Source organism: Corythoichthys intestinalis, chromosome 6 (genome assembly GCF_030265065.1).
Source record: "Corythoichthys intestinalis isolate RoL2023-P3 chromosome 6, ASM3026506v1, whole genome shotgun sequence".
In the NCBI taxonomy this organism is placed as follows: Eukaryota; Metazoa; Chordata; class Actinopteri; order Syngnathiformes; family Syngnathidae; genus Corythoichthys; species Corythoichthys intestinalis.
The window spans coordinates 18,571,091-18,577,090 of record NC_080400.1 but is presented as its reverse complement, the minus strand read 5'-3'; the positions used below and the strand labels follow the sequence as shown (position 1 = coordinate 18,577,090).

Sequence of the window (6,000 nt, the reverse complement as noted above, 5' to 3'; positions counted from 1 at the left end):
TGAACTCATAATAACGTTTATCTTTTAAGAACTACAAGTCTTTCTATCCGTGGATCCCTTTAAACATGTCCTATCAAGGGTTAATCCATCCTTGCCCCCTTATTACTTCTTTTTTTATTTGTCCCCCTTCCTTCCATTCCATTCATCCTTGTTTCCCTCTTTACTCTCTGCCCCGTGTCTTGTTCCCCCTTCAACCTATTTCCTCTCATTCCCTATCTCCCAGTTCCCTCAATCCCTTACTGTCCTTTCCCCACATCTAATTTCCTTCACTTTATCTCCTTAGTGATAATCTTCAATGCGTAAACAGAGCTTCTTGCACATCTTTCTTTCCTCGTCCTAGGCGTCCTCTATCAATTCATCCCCACGAGGACCTATACGCACGCTCTCTGCGTGTGCATGTGTATAATAAAGAGAGAGAGAGGACAAGAAGAGAGCGAGGGGCGGGGAAGTGTTGGTCTGGTCGAGCCGTGTTGCTTCTATCCATGATGATGAGGATGCTGCTGCCCTTCCTCAGTGGCGGTGCACATGTCGTCGAGTGCACGTCCTTTTGCGCCGTCATCACCACCACCACCTCCCTCATCATCATCATCACAGCTATCACACCAGAGAAGACAAGGTAGGAAGAACCCGTTTTTATGATTATTATTTATTTTTCTTTACTCGTGCATGGTGCCCCACGTGTACGGACAAAACGCGTCAGCAGAACGAAGCTTCCAGAAGCCGCGTCCTTCGTGCAACGCATGACGGCGCAAAGTTACCCCGGGAGCGGCGTCACGCACTCACTTTCCCGATAGGATGCGCGCACGCACTACAACATGCGCATCACCGCTGTGAAGCCGTAAAAGTTGACGAAACGCCACCTCATTAACATATGGACCGCAGGGAGCAGCGTTATCAATCAAACTGATGTTTTATGTTTGCTTTGGAAGTAAATCAACAGCTGCGCTGACAAACAGTTCAAATCATAAAAGAGGCGGACGGCTGTGCGCATGCGCGACAGAGACGTGCAATTTGATTTGTAGTTGATGTGGGGAAAAACATCAATACCGCACACTACGATAATCAAATTAAATATAATATTAGTGTCATAAAAAATAGTTGCAATGTTGCAAAAATATTCACGTATTAGGCTAATTATCTCAAAGGTATCTGGGTGGAGGCACATTTGTTGGATGAATCTCAGGGGCGTTACCACGGAGGGGCAGGGGTAGGCAGTGCCCACCCATGGACACGCTCTGCCCACCCAAAGAAAACAAAGTAATACTAACGGCAGTCTGGGCACCGTGTATGGTATCCCAGTGTTTTTCAACCTTTTTTGACTCACGGCACGTTTTTACATTGGAAAATATCTCACGGCGCACCACAAACCAAAAATGTTCCAAAATTATATTCTGTACAGTATATTTAATTATAAAATAATTAGGGCTGTCAAAAGTATCGTGTTAACGGGCGGTAATTAATTTTTAAAATTAATCACGTTAAAATATTTGACGCAATTAACTAGGGCTGCAGCTATCGAATATTTTAGTAATCGACTGAAAATTCTATCGAGTAATCGGATAAAACAAATATATTTTTAGGTGAAGAGCAATTATAAATATACATGAGAAAACAAGACATTTCATCTAATCTTGAACCATTTTCAGTCATTTATTTTCGATGTATATTGTGGAAAACAGCCAACAATTGCATCTCAGATGTAACTAGAATAAAAAAAGACTAATTCACTGCTTTCACTCAAAAAAACCATTACATCCTATTAAAATATATATATACCTAAAAATGCCGTTAGGCTTGACAACACACATCACTTAAAAGTTAGGATTTTTTTCCCCATGTGTTTCAATTGAATTTCTATTTGTGTCAAGCCATTTTTAAGTTCCAGTTAAGTTTTAAGTTAGTCTAAACTGTAAGTCCTGATAGGATTTTGAGTTTTTGCAGTGTTCAAAATAAATGTATGATACAGGCTGTATTGGAGCACATTAGGGACCAGTGCTACTTGGTGTTTTATCCAGCAATGACTACTGAGCTAAAATTGATAGTTAGCATTATTGAGTTTTTATTTTACACCCTCATCACTCCACAACGCTATGTTATGTTAAAGCCTGTATGTAAGACACGTTAGCCACGCATCGAAAGTGGGCATAATTAATAGAAACCTAGCCCTCCGCAGGGCTAACGTTACTTGAGCTAGTGACAGTAATGTTAATCTTATTTATTAGCGCTTAGCGCTCTACTGCTTTAAGATGGCAGCTGTTTGCTAACGCTGCCCAGACGCGGCCGAATCTGACATTGTGTATCTAGTTCAACATACATGTGATCTCTATGAGACTCATCAGACGCTACCTGCTACCAACGTAGCATCGTGCGGGCTTGTATTTAGCAACGTTGGCGTCGTTTGTAGCGGCAGTTTTTTTTTTTTTTTTGCTTTTTCCTCTACGCACGTGACATCAGCGCGTTGTCCCGCATTAAAAGTAGTCCGAGCAAAACGTGATGCGTAGAGCTGTCAAAATAAACGATTACTCGAGGTGAATAAAATTACTCGGATCAGTTTTTAAACTCGAGTTGCTCGAGTATTCGTTTCAGCTCTACAATTAACGCACATGCCCCGCGCAGACAGATTTAAATGACAGTACAGTGAAATGCCCGCTTGTTAATTGTGTTTTATGGAGTTTTGCTGCCCTCTGCTGGCACTTGGGTGCGACTGATTTTATAGGCTTCAGCACCCATGAGCATTGTGTAAGTAATTATTGACATTAACAATGGCTGGCTACAAGTTTATTTTTTGATTGAAAATTTTACAAATTTTATTAAAACGAAAACATTAAGAGGGGTTTTAATATTAAAATTTCTATAACTTGTACTAACATATATCTTTTAGGAACTACAAGTCTTTCTATCCATGGATCCCTTTAACAGAATGTTAATAATGTTAATGCCATCTTGTTGATTTATTGTTATAATAAACAAATACAGTCCTTATGTACCGTATGTTGAATGTATATATTCATCTTGTCTTATCTTTCCATTCCAACAATAATTTACAGAAAAATATGGCATATATTATAGATGGTTTGAATTGTGATTAATTACGATGAATTAATTTTTAAGCTGTAATTAACTCGATTAAAAATTTTAATCGTTTGACAGCCCTAAAAATAATTTCTCAGTATGTATACTTACTCAGTGTGAAACTTGGGCCTGTTTAGATGAACACAAAGTCGATATCGTTATTCTTCAACAGCTGTCAGTCTCTATTTTTATTTATTTTTTTATAGCAGTTAGGCTTCAAAAAGCTCAGAATTATCAGACAGGGGGACTTGAGCAATGTCTTTAACCACATCAGGGCTGAGCATCTCGCAGACAATGTGTTTGCAGGCAGGTAGTAATAATGTCTCTGTCTTGGTGTGGGACTTTTTGGATTTAGCAACAAGGGCTTTCTCATTTACCTTCGTAGTTTTTATCAAAAAGTTGCCTGTTTCTCCGTGTTTTCACAAAGGCGAACAAAACAGTCCATCGAGTAGTTTTGAAGGGACGGGTGTTTAGTTTGGAGATGAAGTTTAGGAGAGCTGCTCGTGTCGCGTTCAAGAACTGCTCGGATTTCTAGCCGTCAGCCATTTTGTTGTCGTTGACAATGTGTTGGAATAAAACACAGGAGGAGGATTGACGGTCGTCACATATGGATAAAATAGAAAGGACACTTTCGAGTATATCGACACAAGACGAGACCAAGCAAATAATGTGCGGTAGACGTGCTGGGGTCCACATTGTCGCGGACAGCAAGGTCGTTGATGGCTAGAAATCCGAGCAGTTTTTGAACGCGACACGACCGAGAACTTTCTACTCCTTCCTACTGCAACTCCGCCCGACGATGTAAAAAAATATTGTAATAGCCCCGAATGGGGAAATAAAAATGAGATTAGTCGGTGATGACTTTCCCACTTTATTGTCGCACCAATTGAAAATAATAAACAAAATAACAGCGGCACCCGCAACATGCGACCGCTAACTTCGCTCTCACGCCGTTCTCACTCCCTCCTAGCTTGCTTCCCGTTACGTCACCACTCTGCAGTCTGATGCCCCCTTCAAGGGCTTGCACAGTTACGGACATTATAAAATTTATATATATAAATGCGACATTAGATAATATCTTGCGGCACACCTGACGATCTCTCACGGCACACCGGTTGAAAAACACCGTGGTATCCCATTCATCTAGTACTGATGTGTTCTAAGTTTTAGCCTTTGCGTTGTTACTAGAGGTGTGCATCGGAACTGCCCTCACGATTTGATTCGATTACGATTCGGAGGGCCACGATTGGATTCGATTCGATTCAGAGGGCCACAATTCGATTCGGTTCGATTCGGCAATGCATCACGATGCATTAAAGCCCGGGATGCATTAAAATGCTAAAGCAAAGCATATTTTTCGTGAATCATGAGGCAACACAAGCGGTCAGACATTAAACAACTTTTTATAGGCTCCTGTGTCATTCCTGGTTGTAGTCAAATGAAAATAGTAATATATATTAAAAAAAAAAAAAAACACAGCATTTAATTAGTGCTTTGAATGAGACCAGGGCTTTCTTTTTTTTTTCTTTTTTTACATACAGTAGCAGCCTTTCATTTTTTACACACCGCATAAGTTTGGTCAAGTTTCCCACCAACCTCATAGAAGCCAAAATGTCTCCATATGCCTGCTTTCAATGTCTTTGGTGCGTCAATAATTTTTCGCGCTCCCTCTTTCTCCGCTTCAGCCATTGTTGTTATGTCTTATTTCTCTGCTTTCTCGATTGGCACTACGCAATTGCGCATGTCTGTGACGTTACTCCCGTGAGGAAGCAGATTTGGGTTCCTCGTCCCCCCTGCATTTCTTGTACAGTAGCTCCCTCTACAGGTAAACATGAGAATAATAATACAAATGGGGAAACCAAATCCATTGCATCACTGGAAGATTTTTTAACGGACTTATATATTTTAATATGTGCTGAATCGATTCGGCTTGTTACCCGCATCGAATCGCATCGTCCATGGCCCGCATCGGGATGCATCGCCGCATCGATTATTGTTGACACCAGTAGTTGTTACCCCCTCTTTCACCTTTAAAAAAAAAAAAAAATGAAATGTTGGTTTTGTTCCTAGGAGGCGCTACACACATTTACGCAGATTTTTTTTTTTTTTTTTTAATTTATTTTTTTTATATTTTATCAAGGTTTTCACCAGTGTTCACCTGGCTGTTGAGTTTGGTGAGTTTTGAAGCATTCTGAGGGGGTCAAAGTAGGGCTCAAAGCGTCGGCGGGACAAAGAATGACTAGGGGGCGCTACATAGTGTATTTGGAATTTGTCTTTACACGGTATGAAAGATTGCACCTGTCTTGACCTGCCTGTTGATTTTGGCGCATTTTGAAGCATTCTATGGAGGTCAAATTGAGCTCAAAGGGGCTGCGGAACAAAGAATATAACTATGATAATAATAATAATAATAATAAAACCGAGGAACCACAATAGGTTACCTAAAAAAACATTTTCACCTGTATGTCCATACTGTTCAGTTATGGATGTGTTCTAAGTCAAATAAAATCAAATCAACTTTTATTTGTTTAGACCAAATCACAACAACAGTTATCTCAAGGAGAAAACAAAACATGTTTTAAGGTGCAGTAGCCCTACGCTGGATTTCGACCTACTTGAGCATTGTAGCTTTTTTTTTTTTTTTGTGCCCCCCCAGGTAAGACTAATGCCCACCCACACCTAGCATCGTGGTAACACCACTGACTGGATGATCCTCAGAAAAGTGCATCTGCTCATAAATTAATTCATTTACGTCATACGGTATTATCGAGGCCAAGCGCACATAGATATACAAAACAAGATGTACTACTAACAGTCCAATCAATGCATTTCTATGACGACCTCCTATCCTGTAGTAGGATATATCTAGAGTAGACAGGGATATTGGTGTGTTAAGCGGCACAGGTCAAGGTCAATTGGCCAGAATGT

General features: G+C 40.3%; 1 protein-coding gene across 3 annotated transcripts in view; it reads left to right on the top strand.

Annotated features, from left to right (window-relative positions):
• The first annotated feature begins 417 nt into the window (after window positions 1-417).
• The window catches only part of slc8a2b (solute carrier family 8 member 2b), a 166,147-nt gene continuing 160,564 nt past the window's right edge, over window positions 418-6,000 (top strand). For all 3 annotated transcript variants that reach the window (XM_057838246.1, XM_057838250.1, XM_057838247.1), the window contains exon 1: window positions 418-616. The gene's annotated coding sequence lies outside the window, so the exon portion shown is untranslated. The remainder of the gene's footprint in view (window positions 617-6,000) is intronic.